The sequence below is a fragment of the Phyllostomus hastatus genome, unplaced genomic scaffold (assembly GCF_019186645.2).
Source record: "Phyllostomus hastatus isolate PE091 unplaced genomic scaffold, TTU_PhHast_1.1 phas_scaffold_93, whole genome shotgun sequence".
Lineage (NCBI taxonomy): Eukaryota > Metazoa > Chordata > Mammalia > Chiroptera > Phyllostomidae > Phyllostomus > Phyllostomus hastatus.
This window is the reverse complement of record NW_025334042.1, coordinates 21,984,633-22,006,423: the sequence shown is the minus strand read 5'-3', so window position 1 is coordinate 22,006,423 and position 21,791 is coordinate 21,984,633. Positions and strand designations below refer to the sequence as shown.

The window sequence follows — 21,791 nt, the reverse complement described above, 5'->3', positions numbered from 1 at the left end:
GGACAGGGGTGGGCCGGGCAGGGCAGTGTCGGGGGCCAGGGAGGCATAAAGCTGAAGCTGTGGACACCCAAGTCTTGCGTCCTTCACACAACAAAAAGCCAACTAAGGGTGGAGGTGGTTTAGGAGAATAACTTTTCCTAAAAACATAAATACAGGGTTCAGCCTTAGGCTCTTAGGCGGCCCCTGCCCCGAGCAACGGTTGTACTAGGGGGAGACACCCTGGCCCCTGAACACGTCTCCCCCAGTCAGCCCGAGAAACTAGGGCCGCACCAGGGCCCTACAGAGGGCACCCGGGGACTGGAGCAGCGAGGGGCCTGTGGAAGAGCAGGAGGAAACCGGTACAGGCCCAGCTGGCTACTCCTCCCAGCCCCTGGACCAAGCTCCTGAAGGAGGGGAGGTGGAGCGGCACCAGTGGGGGACGGAGAAAACACAGCAGCAGACCATCAGGGTCGGATCCAGGCCCTGGGGCTCCTGCTTGGGCTCGGGAGGTCGGACGTCCAGTGGGAAGACCCTCCGAGCCTGGCAGGCATCCCCTGCCGAGAAGTGACCATCTTGAGAGCTGCCTTATCTCCCTGCATTCCACACGGGAAGGAGCACAGGACTGAACACACCCCCGGCTGAAACGCCCATGCGCGTCCTCCCCATCTCCCTTCCCATGACAGGCCAGCCGGACCTCTCAGAGGCCCACTTTCTTCATTCTGTACATGAGGGGTCATCGGCCCGAGCCCGGTCCACCTTAGCATGTATCACTCTGGAGGATAAAGCACCCTATCCACACAGCCAACACACACACACACACACACACACACACACACACACACACGTGAACAGCCAGAACAGACTCGAGGCCCCAAATGTGAGGACTGGCTATGGGTTATGTACATGTGGTTTTGTGTGTCAAGGAGTGTGGGGACCCAACGCACCCCGCAGAGCCAACCATGCCACGCTCTGGTCTGACCCCCTGGGGGTCCCAGGGCAGGGAGGCCTGAGTCCCACTGTGACCTGGGAGACAGCCTCCAAGCGACAAGCCACCCGAGAGCAGCGGCTCTGCCACATGCGTCTCTGTCCCCCCGGCTGGCACCAGGAGCGGCTTCGAAAATGTCGGCCGCAGGCAGGCTGTGACTCACCCTCACTTTGGGGAGATGTTGGCTGCTGTTGGCCAAGGTGGTCTGGCCAACTCAGAACGAGTGTCCTTCTCTGCGTTTGCAGGGCCACACGGAGAGGGCAGGAAACTTTTGGCCAGGGTTGTTAGGAGTCACAGGGAAGAGGCCTGCATTTGAACTTGGTGGTGGGGAGGGGCTCACCCTATGAGTCAGACCAGAATTTGAGTTCCAGATTTCTATGGTGTTAGGAAAACTTCCTGTATCTTTATACTCCTCTGGGAAATATTAAGATCCAGAGAGATACTACCACCTCCGGCTCCCAATCAGCCTAATTAGGCCCTTCAGAGTCTGGGTTTTTTAACCTTAAATCTCATGAGAAAAAATCCCAACCCAGGTTAATTCCCCAGTGGCTGTCCCTGCTGAGTGGCACTGGGGGCCCCTCGCCCCAGGCCCGAGCACCCTCCCCGCCGTCTCCCAGGCCCACAACTACTCACAGCTCGTGTTCACTCTGACCTGCGGCCAGGGAAACCCCCGGCCTGGGTGTTCAGGATGGGCCTGGTTTCAAACATTCCTCCAGTGGTCCCAGACACACCCTGGATGTTGGATGTTGGGTCTGGAACACATGAGGCCAGCCGGGCGGGTAGAGATGAAGCTGTAGGGGGTGGAAGCTCTAACTTGAACTGGTGGCTTCTCCCGCCAGAACTGCCAACCAATGGGCAGTCCTGCCTCCCACAAAGGCCTGATTCAGAGGGAGGTGACCTCAGTGCTGAGAGGAGGGAGGGAGAGGAAAAGCGCCTCTCTGGGCAGTCCGTGGGGGATGAGAGCAGTTTGCAGACAGCCAGGGACAAGAATGGGGGAACAGCTGCTTGTGCTGGGTGAGGGTGGATCATCCCTGGCCTGGGGACGTGGCTGGGTGAGCCCAATTGCAGAGTGAATCTGGGTGACCACTATCTCTTCAGCCTAGTCAGGCATGACCCTACTACCCCCTGCTCCTTTTTATTTATTTTCAGAAGACGGGGAGGGAGGAAAAAGAAAGGGAGAGAAACATCGATATGCAATAGAAATAGCAATCAGTTGCACAACCAATCCTGAACTGGGGACCTGGCCCACGACCCAGGCATGTGCCCTGACCAGCAATCAAACCTGCAACCCTTTGGTTTGCAGGCTGGCACTCAATCCACTGAGCCACACCAGCCAGGGCAGCCACTGCCCCTTTAAAGCCAGGTGGGGACAGGGGCTTCCAGGGCTTCAAGAGAGAGATCCATCTTGGCCCTTCAGACAGCCAGATCAAAGGAGTCAGGTCTGCAGCTCCCACTCCCTCCCCAGCAGGGCACAGGCTGAACCCAAGTCCAGGCCCGGGAGGAAGGGGCCAGAGAAGCTGCAGCAAGCCTGTCCTCCATGCTCCCTAAGCCGGGCCCTTCGCCAAGGCCTCGGGGCCCTGGTGAGCCCCTCACTCACCAGCTGTTCCCCCCAGAGTCCTCTAGGGACAGAAGCCAGGGACAGGAGGTGGGGGAGGGGTGGGCAGCTGCAGGAAGGCAGAGACGGAGAAGCTCCTTTTAATAACAGAATCATCCATAATACCAACGGTTTCCCCCTCTGCTCCCCCCACCCCTCAGCTGCTTTCTGGAATCCCCGTCACACCCAAGAGTCCACTTGTAAACAGCAACTTCTACACCCACAGCAAACACCCCTCCCCAGCCAGGTCAGCCCCGGGCTGCCTTGGGGTGTGGGGAGGAATATAAGGACAAAGGCCCGGCAGCGGCCACCTGCATCTCTAGCCCAAAGCGTCTTTTAACCCTAAGAATTCTAACGGGTCTCCTCCCCAATCAGGGAAAGAAGACCAGAATTTCCTTCCCTCCTCCTGACAACTGGTCCTAAGATACAATAGCCTTTCTGAGGGGCATTTGTCCATGGGGCAGGGGCCCCCAGAATCCCTTCTCTAATTTCCTCTTCACAGCCACTCCAAAAACCTCCACACTATGATGTGGGTTCTTTGCACTGACGGTGGGACCGGTCACCTGCCCTTCCAGGCAGGGCATGAGGGAGGGCAGCCATGCTGGGGGCCCAAAGGCTGACCTCCTCCCCGGGACCCTCATGTTCCCTGTCCAGAGCACAGGCCAACAACAGAAGAGCAGCTGCTAGGGGTGGGGAGAGGAAGGGGCTCCACATGGACACAATGGGTTTATTTATAGGGCCACATGCCAGGGGCACTGCAGCCAAGAAGCCTGAAGCCCAGGGGGCCCACCGCCAGCCCAGCCAAGGGCACTGGAAAAAGCCTAAGACCAGGAGGCAGAAGAATCAGTCTGGTCCCAACACTGCAATTTACTTGCTGTGTGACTTTAGGCAAATCACACAGTCCCCCAGGGACAAGCTCCTTCAGGCCACACAGGGGTTCTCCCAGAACAGTGGTTCTCGAAGTGCGGTGGGTCCAGGGACTCTGAAGCCCTTTCCAGGAATCTGCAGCGTCAAAACTTTTTCACGACACAACTAAGACATTACTTGCCTTTTTTACTCTCTCATAGAAGTACGTGGTAGCATTTTCCAGAGGCTATGTGATATCACAAAAGATTGAATAAAGAATAGGTACTGAGAACCCAGCTGCCTTCTATTAAGTCAGATATGATTTGCAAAAATGAAGAACAATGCCATTCTTTTTACTAATGTTTTTGTTTTGGAAAATATATAATTATTTTTCATAAAATACGTTCATTTTTAACAGTATAGAACAGCGATTTCTAACTGGTGTGCTGCAGGGATTTTTACAACATGCAACACCTGACTATTTAAGTCCGGGGCACCGACCTTTCCCCCTAGATTGTCAAATAGAAAATGACGACAGCCCACACAATGACAGCTGGCAGGTGTGAAGGAATCAAACGCACACCTATTTTCTTGTTAGATAAGCAGCAATGTAGTTTCTGGTGTGCACAGAGTTTCAGTCATCAGCTTCTGTGTGCAGTGGGGTGAAAAGGCTGAAAACTGCTGGGGGGAAGGGCCCTCAGGTCAAACAGCTGGAGAATCACTTTTCTAGAACAGTGTGGTCCAGTAGAACTTTCTGTGATGACAAAAACATTTATTCTGTGCTATTCAGTGTCGTAGCCATTTATCACATGTAAAACAGAGGAGTTGAATTTTAAATCCGATGGCCACATGCAGTTGGCGGTTGCTGTGCACAACTGTGCCGCACGGTGTAGCTGTAGATGATCTCTGGAGTCTAGAAGATTCTTCTTCGCTTTAGCATTCCAAGTCCACACTTCTTTCCAGGCTCTAGAGGCTGGGGTAGGAGGGGACAGGAACTGACATGCACTCCTGTCCCCAGGCTTTTAGTCACACTATCTCTCCCTTTTCCTCACCCAAGGAAAGCGGTCTCAGCCAGATGGCCAGTCCCGCCGGGCACTCTTACCAAGGCTTCCTGTTAGAGATGCCCTCTTACACTCTGACGTGACTGCCTCACCAGCTCCTGGCTTACCACCTCTCCACTCTCCTCAGACCTCTGGCTTACCCCCTCTTGTTTCCCTTTGGTGCATCCATCCTTTGCGATGAAAGCCAGCAGAGGGAAAACCAGCCAAGTCCCCTGCCACCAGCCTCCCAGTGGCATCGAAATCTCCGCATCGCCTCCTGTTACGGCAGACGGGCTGCCCTCTTCCCAGGCAAGCGGTCCTTCCCGCCCCAGACCCTGCCCATGTGTGTGTCTTCAGTAACCACCTCCTGGAGCAGGGCTGTCAGGCTCATTTCCACCGGGGGCTGCATCACCCTCGAGGCTGCCTTCAAAGGGCTGAATGTAATTTTAGGGCTGTATAAATGTAACTACTCCTTAACAGTTAAGTGAGAGCTTAGTGCTGCCGCCAGGTAGAAACAAGGTGCTGGGTTGGATAAAACAAGGTGGAAGGCCGGATTGGGCCCGTGGGCCTTGTGTTTGCCACCTGTGTCTTGGAGGGAACTTTCCCATCTACCTTTAAAACCTCTCAGGTGTTTTTCATCTTATAATTCCCCCTGACATTTCTCCAGACTCAGCCCTCTTCTGTCTCTCACAGCCAAACTTCTCAAAAACAAAGACAAAAGACAACAGAAATGCCCATCCTCCTCTCTCACTCTTCCTCAGCCTGGTCCAGCTCCAGCAGTGACTGCCGCGATGCTCGAGTGGTGGTTTCAGCCCCCAGTGCTTCTCGAGCACAAGCACCTCTGGTGGCCACGGCTTCTTGGATTTTTCTTTTTTTTTATAGCTTCGAGACACAGTCCACATCTCATACAACTAAACCATTTAAAGTGAACAGTTCAGGGGTTTGTAGTATATCCATAGGTACATGCGATCACGACCAGTAGATTTCAGAACATTTTCACTGCCTTCTAGTCAGTGTCCTCTGCCCCAGCCGCAGGCAACCACTCATCTACTTTCTGTCTCTATAGTTCCCTATTCTGGACAGTCCATATGGATGGAATCATAAGTGGTCTTTTGTAACTGGCTTCTTTCACTTCATTCCTTTTTATGGTCAAATGATACCCCATCGTATGACTATCCACGGTTGGTTTGTCCGTTGGGTCATTTCCACTTTTTGGCTGTTATCGATAATGCGGCCTTGAGCATTCACACACACGGTTTTGTGTGGATGTTTTTCACTTCTCTTGAGAACGTACCTAGGAGTGGAGCTGCTGGGTCATATGGCAACTTTAGATTAAACTTTTTGAGGAATTGTCCAACTATATTCCAAATAGATACACCATTTTCCAGTCCCACCAACAGTACACGAGAGCTCCAGTTTCTCCACATCCTCACCTCTTGTTATTGTCTGATTTCCTGATTTGCTGTTGCAGTAAGTGTGAAGCTGTGTCTCGTCTTGGTTTTGATTCCCACTTCCCTGATGTGGAGCATCTTTTCATGTGCCGATTGGCCATTTGTATATCCCTCCTGGAGAAAGGTCTATTTAGATCCTTTGCTCATTTTAAAATTGGATTGTGTCTTTTTATTATGGACTTGTAAGAATACATTCTATATTCTCAATATAAGTCCCTTATCTGATATATAGTTTGCAAATACGTTCTCCATTCTGCAGGTTGTCTTTTCACTTTCTGGATGACTTTCCCCTTGTCTACTGCAGTCCTTTCCCCCCGCCCCCAGCCTACCTTCCACCTCTATTTCCCTGTGTGTTATTATTGTGCATGCACATATTTTATATTTTTTAAACAGATACGGCAGCATGTTCTCACTCTTCTACATCTTTCTTTAGCAGAACAATTTTTAAAAATGAAACCACAGACTTTATTTTGGAGAATGTTCCCTAATTTGGGTTTGTCTGACGTTTTGTCCAATTAGACTGAGGTTATGAATGTTTGAAAAGAATACCATGGAGGTGATATGCCCTCCTCAGTGCGTTATATCAGGGCTTATGCGTGACATTAACCTTGATCACTTAGTTAGGAATGTCTACTGGGGGTTTCTCCACCGTGAAGTTACTATTTTTTCCTTTAGAATTGATACATATTCAGGGAGCAATATTATGTGACCATGCAAATAGCCATCTCTGCTTAAATTTTCAGTGGACCTTACTTGTAACATTTGCCCCAGTGTTCTAATGACAATTTTCCATTTCCCTCCTTCCTTGCACATTTACTAACTGGAAATTTTCTGTAAGGAAGAGCTGCCCCTTCACTCCCATTTATTTACTTAATTACATATTTATACTAGTGTGAGTCATGGACATTAATTTTAATCTTCGGATTAAGAGTCAATAGGATTATCACTTACTTCATTGCTTCAATTCAGCTTTGGCTGATGAAGATTCTTTCAGGTTAGCTCCTACATCCTCCCTTCAACACTTCCCCAATCTCCATTTCGAAAAAGTTATTTTTTACCATTTGCTCACTTTCCAGCACCGTAAGCTGTTCCAGACTTATCTTGTATTTCCCCTGCCACAATCGCTTCTTTTTAAATTTATTTTTAGAGAAAGGGAGGGACAGAGTGAAAGAGAGAGAGAAACACTGATTGTTGTTCCACTTATTGATGCATTCATTGGTTGATTCTTGTGTGTGCCCTGACTGGGGATCGAACCTGCAGCCTTAGCATATGGGGACAACGCTCTAATGAACTAAGCTACACGGCCAGGGCCACAATCACTTTACTGGGGCTCTACCAGAGCAATCTTCTTTCTAAAGCTATAAATCTGATTGTGTCCCTCCCTCTTCAAATCTTCCCATGACCTCCTACTGTGCTGGTGACAGACCAAAGCCCTCAGAACGACTTGGGCAGCCCTGCCCTGGTTTGGCAAGCTGAAAAGCTAACCTGGACTGACACAGACCACATCCATCTTTCTTCTTAGAGTGCCTCCTGCAGATCAGTATTTCAGACTGCAGTGCGCCTGTTCTCTAGTGCTCCCTGAGAGGAAGAGGGGACTTGCCGCGCTGTCAGAAGGGGGCCCCCTGAGGAGGGATCCTGACTGTATCTCTGTTCTCCCTCCACACTCTCTGCCGGCACACCGCTCCCATCAGTGAGGCCCTGAACCTAGGGATCTGTTTCATTCCAGACAGAAAAAGACCAGAAAGAAAAGACAGGTGGGAATGTACAATGGGCTCATCAGGTTCCCCAAAAGACCCTCAACTGTCTCCTACCCAAATGGCTTTGAGGGCCCAGTGACAGACCATACTGAAAAGTAAGTAGGAGGGACATTTTCAGATTTGTCCTTGACATTAATATGACCTTTTCCAAGCTCTCAACCCATTCCCAGACCTCAGTGACTCCCTCTGGCAAATGAGGCTAATTTATTCAATCTTGAGATATTTCCAGACAGATCACTCGGTATGAGGCATATGCTGGGTACTAGGGTGCAGTTCAGAGATGGGTCAGCTCTTAGACTCCTTGGAGCTTGCAGTCAGCAGGGAACATAAGCCAGGCAGGGTAAATAGCTGGACTGTGAAAGAAGTTCCACGTGGTAAGTCTTGGAGAACTTTAAAAATCAGGAGAGAAATATTAAGCGGAAGCTTTAAGAGTTTTTCAGAAATTGAGCCATCAAGTAAACTGAGCCTTTATAGATGTGGGTAGGACTTATGTACAAGGAAAAGGGAAGGGGACCATCCAGTCAGAAGAAAGGGCATAAACAGAAACAGGAGGCAGAAACCTCTGGATGTATATGGAAGCAGAATGACTCAGTGCAGCCGGACCAAAGGGCATCTGAAGGAGAGTGTTTCCTGGTCCCCTGGCCCAGGAAACTTCTCTCCTATCCCCTGACTGAATAGGACCATCAGCATCTTTGCAACATCCCGGGTGTAACCAGAGACATAAACTGGGTCCCACAGGAGGACCAGAAGCAGAGAGGCTCCTGGAGGCAGCAGCAGAGCTGACTACTGGAACATCAGCTATCTGCTCTCAGATCCAAGAGAAAAAGGGTCTGGGAGGCCGCATAGCCCGCTGGCTCTCAGGTGGTACTAGCAGGCCCAGGGGAGCTGGGCGCATGTCCCCCAACCCCCATGCTTAGCCCCGCGTGCTCGCTCCCTCAAGCTTCATATCCTGGCCTGTTTTTTCAAAGGAAACAGGCTGCGGCCAGCCAACAGCCTCCTGTGCCCAGGCGGCTCAGGGTTGACTCGTGGGCATCATTTGGGCGGAGCCCAGAAATGACCTCCCGTGCCACCAGCTCTGCTCTAGGAGGAGAAAGTAGCTCTAGTTTGCCCAGAAGCCTCCACTGGGCTCTCCTCTTGTTTGTGTCCACAAATGGGAACCGGCTTCCTGGTTCCAGTCCAGGCGCAGCCATGCGCATGACCCTAGGCAAAGCCTGGGAACCCTCTAGGACTCAGTGTTTGTATCTGTAAAACGGGGTGAGTTCTGATTCCTCTCTCCCTGCAGGGCACAGAAGAAAAGGATGAGATCACGTCTGGAAAAGAACTGCAGCTGCAAAGGCAGGTCTCCTTGTGTGGGGTAGGGGTGGGAGTGAGGAGCTCAGCAGGGTCTTTGGGGAGCAGTCGTTGGCTTTGATGTCACCTTCCTCCTGGAGAGGAAGGGACTGCAAAGCCAAGAGCTTTAACCTTCTCCTAGCTCCCAGGACAGGAAGTGAGGTGCCGTCTACAGAGGAAGTAAGAAGCAAACAGCCCCCAACTTCCCCTCAGCCTACAGTGGAAAGGAAGGCCCATGGCTGGGGAAAGAGAAAGCTGGGGCAGGGGTGGGGAGGACGCATTATCAACACCATCTGGTGGAGAAGGGGGTTTCACATCTTGGACACAATAAAACTCAAGGGCACAGACCAGGGGAGGCGGGAGAAGAGAAGCCACTGAAGCCGAGAATCCCCCGCGTGCCAAGTCACATGGCACCCTATCTGCAGTTCTGGGTCCCGGCTCCTGCCCTGCTTCGCCCCGACCCCAACCCCCACACCAGGGGGGCCGGGTTTGATTCCTCACTCTTAAAGTGTACGTCCTTTCTTCGCAGCCTTCATCACGGCTATAATTCTGTAACTGTTTAATTATTTGATTAATGTGGGCCTTTGTTGATGAACATTTTACCTCCAGAGCCCAGCATGGCACCCAGCACGTAGTTAAGTGCTGACTGAATGCATGTGCTGACCACTGCTCAAGAATTCCTCAGGATGCTTTTGGCTTAACCCCTGCATCTGAATGAAATTCAGTGTACGAAGATGAAAAAACACTGCTCGTGGCCTGGGGTCAACTGGGGACCACCGGGTGAGTGATAAAGGTCAGAAACTGTCAGAGGTGCCAGGAGAAATCTATGCACGCTCATCTATTGCCAACAGGTAAGGCGACAGAAGAAGACAGTATACACTATATGCTATCCTTTGGATAAAAAGAAAAAAAGAATACATATTTGTATTTGTTTTTGTGTAAAGAAACTCTTGAGGGAGAGGTAAGTGATTATCTATGGAGGGAGAAGGGAGGGGAGGCGGCAGCAAGATTTCTCAGGGTATGGCTTGTTGTCTCGTTCTGATTTCTGCACTAGGTAAAAAAAAATGTAGTTAAATAATAACAAACTTTAAAAAAATGTTAGAAGGAATAACCATGTGAGCAGGTGATTTCTACAGCCCTCCCGGTGGGGGCCATCTATTCTCCTCCCCTCTTAGAGAGCAGGAACCAGGCCCCTGGAATGGGAGGGGGTAAGAAGGTCTGGCCAGGTGAGTGGGGGGCTCTGGCCAAGGGATGCCCCTGTCTCCACTCCCTTTCTTCCCAGAAATATCTCCTTGGGCTAGAAGAGAGGCCCTCCCACACCAGACTGTGGTGTGGCACCAAACTATTCACAAGTTGATCAGGGCCACTTCTGATCTGATAAGAGTTCATTCTAGCCCTGGCTGTGTAGCTTAGTGGATTGACCACGGGCTGTGAAACAAAAGGTTGCAAGTTCAATTCCCAGTCAGGGCACATGCCTGGGTTGCGGGCCAGGTTCAGTGGGGGCCACGTGAGAGGCAACCACACATTGATGTTTCTCTCCGTCTTCCTCCCTACCCAACCCCCCTACCCTGCTTAAAAAAAAAAAAAAGAAGTTCATTCTACATTCTTAGGAAGGGGGTTAATAGGGTCTGGCCAAGGTCAGGGGCACAGTGGGAGGTTGGGCAAGGTGAGAGTTTGGGGCAGGTGGGGGTAAAGTTGGGTAAAGTGACTCTTGAATAGGCCTGGGGCTGTTGCAGCAGGTTCTGGGGGTGTCTCAACAGATCCTCACACAAAAAGGCCAATTACAGCCCCTACTCAAGCTAGCCATGGGTCAAATGAATAGCCCCTGGGAACTACAGCTCCTGAGAACCCCAGGGCCACACCCCAGGAGTTTCAGGGACTCTCACAGTCCTGTTTAGGAAAAGCCTCATTATTCCCCTACCCAGAGCGCCTTTAGGGAGGGACAACTGAGAATGGCAGACCCATGCCCCCAGCAGCACCTACCACCCAAGCCTTGCAGGCAAAGTATGAGCTGCAGAATAGGGTAGTCTCTCCTTTAAAAATATCTATACATTCAAAACAAAAACCAAAAAACCCAACCTTCTTGAGGACTGAAGAACTGCCAGAGCTAAAGGACCAAATATAAGGTTTAGAGAGCTGTGCCTGACTAGGCTCTTCTCAGAGGCTGGTGGATTTTTAGAAATCAGTAATAACAGCAATGATAATTCACCTTAATAACAGCCTGGCTTTCTCGGGCCTCTTTCATCTGTGGAACTCCCAGAGCTGGGAAAACGGTAATTATCGAGCAGGTGCCACACCCCAGCGATGATGTGTTATTAATCCATCAGCACAGCCTGGGAAACTGAGGCCCAAGGAGAAGGATTTCCCCTCACACAGAGCTGAGGCTGCAAGTATCAGGGCCCTTGGGCGGAGAAGAAACGAAGGTGCCAGCCCCTCAGCTGTTGTGTTTTGAGAGCATACTGAAGATGAGGGTACTCCTTCCAGAGTCAGCCAGATCTGGGTTTGGGGAGGTGAGGGAAGACCCCAAATGTGTGTCTCAAGCCACCCCCGCCCCAACCCCAAGCTGCAGCAGGGCTTGGTGGTGGCCCTGGCTGGGAGCCAGAGCCTCTGATCTTGAGCCCATGCACCCCACTCTCCCAAAGTTCTGCAAAGCAGGCCGACAGCTGCTTGGAGCATCTCTGCCATCTGCAATGCGAGCAGACACCATAGGGTGAGAGAGGGCTTAGCCCTCCAAACCACCTATGCCACAGGCTTAATATAGTAGGACTGGGGGGCATCCTGCAGCTGGACGGGTGGATCAGATCAAGAACCAGAACCCATCAAGAAGTAGAGAGACTGCTTCTTGGGAACCTGAGCCCATCCCCACAGCCCCCTTCCATCTTTGGCACTGATCTCAGAATAATGAGATCCTTCCTACAGCAAGGCCTGTTTGGGCTGATCATGCTGCAGAAAACTGCAGAGGAGGCCCAGCTGGCCTGTGCCCTCCAAGAGGGTAGGGGAGGGCGGGCAAAGAGTCATAAAACACCAAAGACCTTTTCCCATGGTGGTCACAGAGGGAAGCTACAGAGACTGAAATGAGCACGTAAGGGTAAAGGCATTGCCTATGCAGATCTATCCACAGCCTGTCTGTGCCTGGTCCTGGGAGAGATGCTGGGGACAGATGCGGTCTCAGCTCCAGGAAAACCGTAAGGGCCAAGCCAGGCAGCAACCAATGACCTTGTCCTCTGACTTTCCAGGGCAGGGCCTGGGGAACAGCATTAAGGATGTTGTTAGAAGGGATCTGGAGTTGTTTTACTTGTACATACTAGACAGCTGACCAGAGCCCCTAGGGGAGGTTCCAGAAATAATACTGTGCCCCTCCTAGGGCCCAGCTTTCCATAATCTCAGGTTCAAGAACTGCCCTCTCTGCTTTAAATTCAGCTGGGCCTCCTCCTGCACGAAAACTAAGGCAGAATGGCTCTGGAAAACACTTGACCCGAGTCAGGAGCCCTGCCTGACACTCACCACTGTATGAATCACTTTCCCCTCTGGACTCCAGTTTCCCCATTTTAAACACGAGGGCGTTGGACTAGCCTGTCTCTAGGATTCCTTCCAGCCTATGATTCTATGTTGTTTTGATGTGGTGGCAAATCCCAGATTGATCTACATAAATTTGCATGTTCAATCAGAAACCCCAAACTCTGAGTGTAGAAAATCCAATCAGTCCATTAGTGCAGCTGGAGGAGCCTGCCAAGTTCGGGTGAGGACTGTCACAGCAGACAGTGGTGGTGAATTGGGGGAGGAGCCAGAGGAAGCCGGGGCAGGAAGCAGTGTTTGTTCTCAGAGATACAGTTCTGGTGACCCAGGGCTGATGGGGCCTGGGACCCCACTTCAGCTACCAAACAAGGGTCCTTTCTCCTCCTGCTTTTAAAGAGGTCTCTGGCTGGCCAGCATCAGCCACACCCCAAGAGGGAACAGCAGCTTCTGCCTAGCAACAGCTGCATCCTTCACTCTGACAGGGACTCCACCATTACCCACTTGCTGGGAAACTGACCTCCCTGGGAGCGTCCATTCTCCCTTCCAGGGCCTCCTAGCAGTAAGATTTCCTTGGGATGTAACATAAATACCCCTGCTGCAGCTTCACTCCCATGGGCAGCAGGGCCCACGGGGGCTACCGGAGGGAAGAGCAATGCAGGAGAACGGGTCCCAAATCCAACCAATCCCAGGGCCTCTCTAACTACTACCTCTCCTTCGACATCCCACTCAGCACCTGGGAGACCAAGGATGAAAACAAACAAGGAGGACGTGGAGGCCTTTGGCTCTTGGGCTACAGAGCAAGTCCCAACCTGGGGAGCCTGACTCCTGAGAAAGCCCTAATCCCTGAGGGAAGGAGGCTGAGAAAGGTGGGGTAGGGGCAGCCTGTCTCTGCAGCTGCTGGGCTAGCATGTCAGGGACTGGAAGGCTGGCTGGGTTGGGCGAGGGCAGCAGAGAAGATTCCTTAGCTCCTTGACTGGGAGCCGGGGTGTGAGTGCAGAGGTGAGGTGAGTAGGGCAAGAACTGGAATGGGCACCAACAGTGGGCCCTCCTTGTCTTCTTCCCATAAGAAGGCAGATGAGTGTGCTGTGTTCTCTGGCCCTGATCCTAAAACAAGTCCCAACAGCTGAGGTGCAAACTGTTTCCTGGGAATCTGCTTACCTTGCTGGCCTTCGGCTGCCTCCTTTCTCAACCCCTCCCCACAGGCCCAACTCAAAGACAGGCCCATGAGGCCAGGATGTCTCACCAGAGGCCTTCATGGGTGGGCCAAACCCTAGGCTGCAAGAGTTCACAGCCCAAGGCACCATGGGTGAGCAGGACAAGGGCTACTCTTAGGCAGGATAAGAGAGTCTACTCCCTTCCACCCAAGGTTCTAATCTCAAGTAACTGAACCACATCACCCAACACCTACTTCTCCAAATTGAGTCACCCTGCCAGAGGACCTTTCTCCCTCATCAGTGGAACTGCACAGTATCAAAAGTGGAAGGAAATGACAGAGCTCTCTAATCCGACTGGTGAATTTTACAGATGGGGTAAACTGGCCCAGAGAGGCAAACTGTCTTGGCCAAGGCCACACAGCAAGCTAGGAAGCTCAGGGACCAGAGCTTCTAACTCAGTGCACAGTGACAACAGCTTGGTCCTCATGCATGTTGATTCACCTGCCTCTTGTGAAGAGCCTTCTTCCCTGCAGCCAAGGCCACCTGCCTCTGTAGGTTCTTACTCTCTCCCAAAGGCCTGAGTGGGAGAAAAGATGATGGGGGGCCCACGCCACCTCACACAGACCACAGATTTTGAAAATGAAGTTGGGCCCTGCCTGGTGTGGCTCAGTGGACTAGGAGCCAGCTGGTGAACTGCGTCACCAGTTGATTCCTAGTCAGGGCACATGCCTGGGTGGCGGGGTGTGCGAGAAGCAACTGATTAATGTTTCTACTGCACACTGATGTTTCTCTCAATCTCTTTCTCCTTCCCTTTCCTCTCTCTCAAAATAAAGAAATAAAATCTTTAAAAAAACAAACAACAACAACAACAACAAAATCAGAGTTGAAGTATGTGTGAATTTCCTCAGACAGGAATACTTGTATTCCTCTGAGGTAGGAAGTACAATAACCCAGGTTGTTCTAAGAGAGACAAGGGGCCAATTTGGGAAGTGAATTTTGTCTCCCTTCTTGCCAGACAAGGAGTCTCAGAGTTAGCTGGCATAATGTCTTTCAAGAGAGGGTCTGCAACAAGGTAACTGGGCTAGGTCCATTACCCTCAAAAGTACTGACCATAGAATGGTTAGACATTGGCCCCCTCTTTACTGCCCCTCAGGACCATCCCTGTCCCAGGTATCTGCTTCCAACCACTATCTCTGGCGGACAATTGTGCTTAGAGACAGGAAGACCTGTTGGAGACAGAGAAGAGTAGAGAGGGAATAAGAGGAGTTGCCTTTACAGCCAGGGAATTCATCATTTAAGAACCCTGGCTCCTCAGGAAAGAGAGCATTTAAAAAGGAGAGCTGGGCAGGCTGGGTGTATAGCACTGCCACACCTGGAAAACCAGGCCTGTGGGAGGTGAGAGCCCTCTGTACCCTTAGGGCAGTGCCAGGGCTGTATCCCACCTTGGGCCCAGGATAAGGAGATGGCAGCTGGGGTTCGACAGCCGCTTTCCTAGTCGGGCTAGGCCAGGGGAGTGTCGGGCACAGATAAATTCTCGGCATTCTTCTGGCACCGCAGCCAGGACCCAGAGTCTTTTCTCCAGGCGCTGCCCTGGACCCATTCCCTTCCCAGCCCTTCTTCCTCCCTCAGCCTCTCTTTAGTGTTCAGCCCACTGAGCTGCCCTCCTCCTAACCGCAGACCCTCAAAACCCCGATGGGTCGTTCCTGCAGGCCCAGATCTCTCTGCCTCTCCCCACCTCCCTCACGCCCTACCACCCCAGGCCACGGGAACTACTAAGTGCGAAGAGGAGCCCGGGGCTCTGCTCCGCGCCTGCGCTTAGGGAAGAGCCTCCCCTACCGCAACAGCCCGGCACCGCTAAGCGGCACCCGGACGGTGGGATGCGGGTGGGGTGGAGTGTGCAGCTGGGGCAAGGTCAGTGCATTCAAAGAGGGAGGGAGACCGGCCCCCGGAACATCCCCTCTCCCGAAAGTTTCCCTTCCGGGGCCACGGAGTGTGCGCGAGGATGGCGCGGGGGGCAGGAGGGGGTGGGGTAGGGGTGGACAGAGTCCCAGCCGGACCCCCGAGGGAGAGCGCGGCGGGGAGGGGCAGGCAGCGAGGTCCTGGCTGGTAGCCGCGCCGCCCCTTCCGAACCAAGGCTTACACGACAGCCTTACCCTTTACAACCCTCACTCCCAGCCCGAGGCTTACAGACCCCACCACTCGCCTCCCTTTAAATCCCAAGTAGGCTACAACTCACCGAAATCAGGTGTTGAGCTGGGCCAGGGCAGGCTGGATCCGCCGGGTCCATGGCCGAGGATCAGGGGCGAGGGGCAGAAAAGGGGGGTGTTGGGGCCGCCTCTTGATGTCAAGGCTTTAAAGGGGCCAGGGAGCTCCGCCCCTCGCTCGGGTCCCGCCTCCCTTTTCCCGCGCAGCCAATCCACGTTCACTCTGGATGCACGCCCCTCCCAGCTCCTCCAGATGTTCCCAGGACGAGAGCTAAGTCTGCCCCGCCGGCGCGCGCCGCTTCCGCTCCGGAGGGAAGGGGTGCCCCTCCCCTCTACGGAGAAACTCTCTACCCAGGCTGGGCTGGGTCCGGCCTGGTAAACCTCCCCCGAGCCAGGCTACAGGACCTCAGTCCAGGCCGAGCGGGGATGAAATTGGAGGCATATATAGCACAGAAAACTTAAGTAGGTGCGCTCGACCCCACAGGCACGTGCGTCTGCTTCTGTGAGGTTGGCCGTGCACGTGTCTTTGTGGTTGTGAGCGTCGGTGTTTGTAATTTGCCTTCCTGCATACGTGTTAGGAGTAAATCTATGGGAAGAGTCTTGAATGCCTCCTTGGCCTTAAATGCTCCCGCCTCCCTTTTCTTCCTTCGGGATGGGGTCCTCCCAGTAATATGGAGACCTGGGCGCTGGGAACGGACTCCATTCCTCTCCAGAGAAATGCTGGCTCGGTTCCTCACTGGTTTAGGAGGAGGGAAACCTGAGCAGAAAAAGCATAAAACCGTGTTCTCAGCCACTTGCTGTCTCAGTGAGGGTGAGTTTCTCCCCTGTTGAACTAACTAGCCGCATGCTTAAAAGAGAAAAGCAAACAACCCACCTAGGCCCTTGAGGGCCTCAGAGCTCCCATCAATCCTATTCTCAGTGGTCCTTGGATAAACATCTGTTTGTCCTCCATCTGGATACCATAATCTTCAGAATCTTCATTGTACTGACTGGCTGGGGAATGAAGGTTCTGAACTGCGTTCTGCAAGGAAATACAAAGGGATCCCTAGCCAGTCTCCGTACATTTTACTTAAATTGCTTCTGTTGTGGGATGTATTGCAGGGTTGTCCAACTTACTCCCTGCCAGCTGCATGGGGCTCAGGATGGTTATCAGTGTGGCCCAAAACAAAATTGTAAATTTACTTTAAACCTTTTTTACCGCTCATCAGTTTTCATTAGTGTTTGTGTATTTAATGTGTGGCCTAGAGTCGCCAAAATGTTGGACACTTAGAGCATCATGTTATTGGTCAAATAAAGGAACATAAAAGCTGAGGGAACATAGGGTGTACAGACTGGCTAGGATTAATCAAGAGTTCCTCTGGGAAGAAGCTCCTTAATTTAAAGGGGGATTTCAAGGGCAGAGAAAAAATTTGAGTAGGATACAGGCAGGGTGAGGACACAAGGAGACTCAGAGAGGAAAGAGCGAATTATCCGTGTGGGGTAGTGAGCAGATCAGGTTGGTAGGGTGAGAAGTGGGAGTTCTTGGAGGAGGCTTTGTATGGAGGAAATCAGGACCAGGATACAGATTTGACAGCACAGGTGATGTCGTTGTGGGTTCTTGAGCATAAGGGGTAGCTTGACTTTTTCAAATGACTGATGACAGTTATTATCAGAGCCTAAAGGATGTCATGATGTTTGCTCTCACCAACTTTCTCACCTTTGCTTTGAAAAAAATTTTTTTATTGATTTGTGCTTAACATACAATTAAATACACAGATCCTAAGTGTTCTGTTTGGTGCATTTCAACAATAATATACACCTATCTAACTCCCCAAATAAGATACTGAAACATCACCCCAGAAAGTTCCCTCAAGTCCCTTTGAGGGAACAGTTGATTACCCTGCACCTACCACCACCAGCTGCTGCAGCTTCTTGAATCCTGTCACTGTAGTTTTGTCTGCACTTGGGCTTTGTGTAAGTGGAATCATACATCATGTACTCTTACATGTATATTTTTAAAAAGTTTTACTGATTGATTTTGAGAGAGAGGGAGAGAAGCATCTATTTTGTTGTTCCACTTATTTATGCATTCTATGGTTGATTCATTCATTGATATTGCCCTGACCAGGGATTGAACCTGGAAACTTCGCTATCAGGACAACATTCTAACCAACCGTACTACCGGGCCATGGCTTGCATCTGTGTTGTTTAGCTGAGTAATGTTTTTGAGATCCAGCCATGTGTAATGTATTTTTTTTTTATTGCTGAGTAATAGTCCATTGTATTACATCACAGTCTGTTTATCCATCCTTCAGCTGATAGATATTTGAGTGTTTCTCTTTTGGTCTGTTATCAATAAGGCTGGTAAAAACATTCCTTTCCAAATATTTTTGTGAATATGTTTTCATTTCTCTTACCTTATTTCTTTTTTTTTTTAATTTATTGATTTTACAGAGAGGGAGAGAGAGATTGATTTGTTGTTCCATTTATTTATCCATTCACTGGTTTTTCTTGTATGTGCCCTGGGAGAGAACCCATTCCAGGGAGAGAACCTGCAATGTTGGCATATCAGGACGATGCTCTAACCAACTGAGCTACCCGGCCAGGATGTCTCACCTTCTTTCTTTTTTTTTTTAAAGATTTTATTTATTTATTTTTAGAGGGAGGGGAAGGGAGGGAGAAAGAGAGGGACAGAAACATCAATGTGTGGTTGCCTCTCACACTCCCTCTCCTGGGGACCTGGTCTGCAACCAGGCATGTGCCCTGATTAGAAATCCAACCTGCGACCCTTTGCTTCACGGGCCTGTGCTCAATCCACTGAGCCACACCAGCCAGGGCTCTCACCTTATTTCTTGATGATAGATAGTGGCACCTTTGGAATCCTGGAGCATTAGTTAATTCTTATTCATTCAACCATCCAACATTTATTGAACAGGGATCTGTAGGAGAGTTCTTGGTTTACAACAAAAATTAGACGTGTTTCTTTCTTCAAATGGCTTAAAGTCAAGTAAAACTCCATGTACTGTTGCATTCCAAAACTCCATGTATCTGTTGCATGGAGTAGATAAATTTTGAGAGTCTGCCAGGCATTTCTAAGTATTTTTTGATATTTCCAAATAACTAAATTTTGGGAAGCGAACAGACCATCCAAGTGATTTTTTACTTTTCATTCAGATGTTTACCACTGTTTAATAAACATGGCCATGCCCTGTCTGGGTAGCTCCTCAGTTGGTTAGAGCATTGTCCCAGTACACCAAGGTTGCAGATCCCTCGTCAGGACACGTACAGGAATCAACCAGTGAATATATAAATAAGTGGGACAACAAATCAATGTTTCTCTCTCTCAAATCAATTTTAAAAATTAAAAATAAACACAGAACACCTGTACTTGTCAGAGCTAGTACTTACCTGATTTAAAATGCTCTTGCACACGTGTAAGTTTAGGCATTCAGATGTTGGCAGGTGCTCCGCAGACCTTCATCTTCACTGACAGGAGGTGAAAGAAGGATGGCTAACTTTGCTCCGTAATCGCTTTCTGTCTTCAATGAGGCTTCGAACACCTTCACTCTTCAGTGGTATTATTCACTTAAATTATTAAAAATTATGCAGAAGTTCCAAAGTTGGTTTTGTACTTTTATATACTACTGATCATACATTGTTCTTTACTTGAATTGTCTGTTACAAAATAAACAGGCTTCATAGGTTTGTGGTTGCTGTGAGCGATTGGAAACAAACCAGTTTGGTGGTGTGGTCTAACTGTGCGTACAGCGCTGATGACCGGCTGGCATCTCAGAGGCCTTCACATCAGCACTTTGGGGTCCTCTGCTTCCATCTATGTGGGCATTAACTCAGTGTTGGAACATTTTCTTTTCTGTTAGGTACTGTAGCCATTTGGCCACTGTGTTACATTGGTTGCTGGATTGGATTGATTCTGGCTTTTTAAAAAATTTTATTTATTTATTTTTAGAGAGAGGGGAAGGGAAGGAGAAAGAGAAGGAGAGAAATATCAGTGTGTGGTTGCCTCTTGCACACCCCCCACTGGGGATCTGGCCTGCAACTCAGGCATGTGCTCTGACTGGGAATTGAACCGGCGACCCTTTAGTTTACTGGCTGGTGCTCAATTCACTGAGCCATACAAGCCAGGGATGATCTTGAGTGTTTTCTTGATATCTTTCCTGCTCAATAAGAGAAAGAAAGGAGCTTGGATAGGTTAGTGTTTGGTCATTTACTGAGTAGAAATGATCTTTGCTAGTGCCATTTAATTCGACATGGGACAATTAAGCTCGTTGGGTTCTGACAGCATTGCCAGTATGTGCTTTGAAACCCACCTGACACAAATATTATGGATCTGGTCAAGTCCTTGAACCCCCTTTCCTTCATTTTCACCAATCAGAAATTCTTACTGAGTCTTTACCATATGCCAGGCACTAAGCACTAGGTGGCAGGTGGGGTATGGTAAGTAAAGAGATTGAAAGTTAAGCAGTGGAAGACCATACTTCATCCTAACAGTGATGGAGAGCCTCTGAATGGTTTTAAGAAGGAGGGTGGCATAACCAAAATTCCACTTTAGAAAAATCAGTGTGGTTGCAGTGTGGGGAACAGAGAGAGTAGGAGTGAAGTCAGGGGGACCAAACAGAATGAGAAATGTGCTCTGGACTAGGAACGTGATAGTGATGAACAGGAGATGACTTCCAGGAAATGAACCATGTGAGGACACAGCCAGAAGTTGCTGGCTGTGAACCGGGAAGAGGGCTCTCACTTCTTAGAATGTGACTATGCGGTTATCTTCATCTTGGCCTACTTAGCCTCTGGGACTGTGAGAAGTATTTATAAGCCACCCAGTACATGTTATTCTGTTATAGCAGGCTGAACAGACTAAGACAGAATTTGGCACTAAGAGGCAACATGCTGCTTTAACAAATATCTAAAATTGTGGGAGTGGCTTTGGAATTGGGTAATAGGTAGAAGCTGGAAGAGTTTTGAATTTCATTCTAGAAAAGGTTTACATTGCCATGAACAGACCATTAAGGGTGGTTCTGGTGAGAACTCAGAAAGAAAATAGCCCTGACTAGTGTGGCTCAGTTGGTTGGGTGTCGTCCTGCAAAGCAAAAGGTTTCTGGTCAATTCCCAGTCAGGGCACATACCTGGGTTGTGGGTTTGGTTCCTGGTTGGGGACTGTACAGCAGGCAACTGATGTCTCTCTCCTTTTCTTTCTCCCTCCCTTCCCCTTTCTCTAAAAATAAATAAAATCTTTTTTTTTTTAAAGAAAGGAAATAGGAGAGCTGTAGAAAAAGCCTTAATCTTCAAGAATACCTAAGTCATTCTTAACAGAATGTTGATAGAAATATTCAGATCATAAAGGCCAATTATGATGAAGCCTCAGATGGGAATGAGGAACATGCTGGAAACTAGAGAAGAGACCCAGAGTTTCTCCTACAAGACAAACCCAGAGAGAGACTGGAGGCACCCCATCAAGATGGGAAGAAGTTAATTCCTTCTGGAATGAAACATTGGAAAAAATTCCTAAAGGCATCTTCCCCCAAAACTTGACATTTATTATTCTCATAGTTTGAATGATTCTTTCACTGATTTCTGGATTATTTGAACCACCTTCTAATGTTAAAGTGACTTTATTTTATAAATTAAAGTTGGCTAAAACATATCTTCATTCTATCCCTACTTAAAATAGACTTTTTTGAGTTTGTGATGCCCTGTTTGTAACTCATCATTGAGACTTTTCTATGACTTTCTGTGACTCCTCTAGCATACTCCTCACAGTTTTTATTATTGAATTGACATCTCTTCCTCTTTTAAAGCATAATAAGTAGAAATTGCTTTTAAAAATATTTTATTTATTTATTTTTAGAGAGAGGGGAAGGGAAGGAGAAAGAGAGGGAGAGAAACATCAATGCATGGTTGCCTCTTGTGTGCCCCCTACTGGGGACCTGGCCTGAAAC

General features: G+C 49.7%; 1 protein-coding gene across 2 annotated transcripts in view; it reads right to left on the bottom strand.

Annotated features, from left to right (window-relative positions):
- The window catches only part of NCKAP5L (NCK associated protein 5 like), a 31,172-nt gene extending 15,155 nt beyond the window's left edge, over window positions 1–16,017 (bottom strand). For both annotated transcript variants that reach the window (XM_045829829.1, XM_045829828.1), the window contains exon 1: window positions 15,888–16,017. The gene's annotated coding sequence lies outside the window, so the exon portion shown is untranslated. The remainder of the gene's footprint in view (window positions 1–15,887) is intronic.
- Between the last annotated feature and the right edge of the window lie 5,774 nt (window positions 16,018–21,791).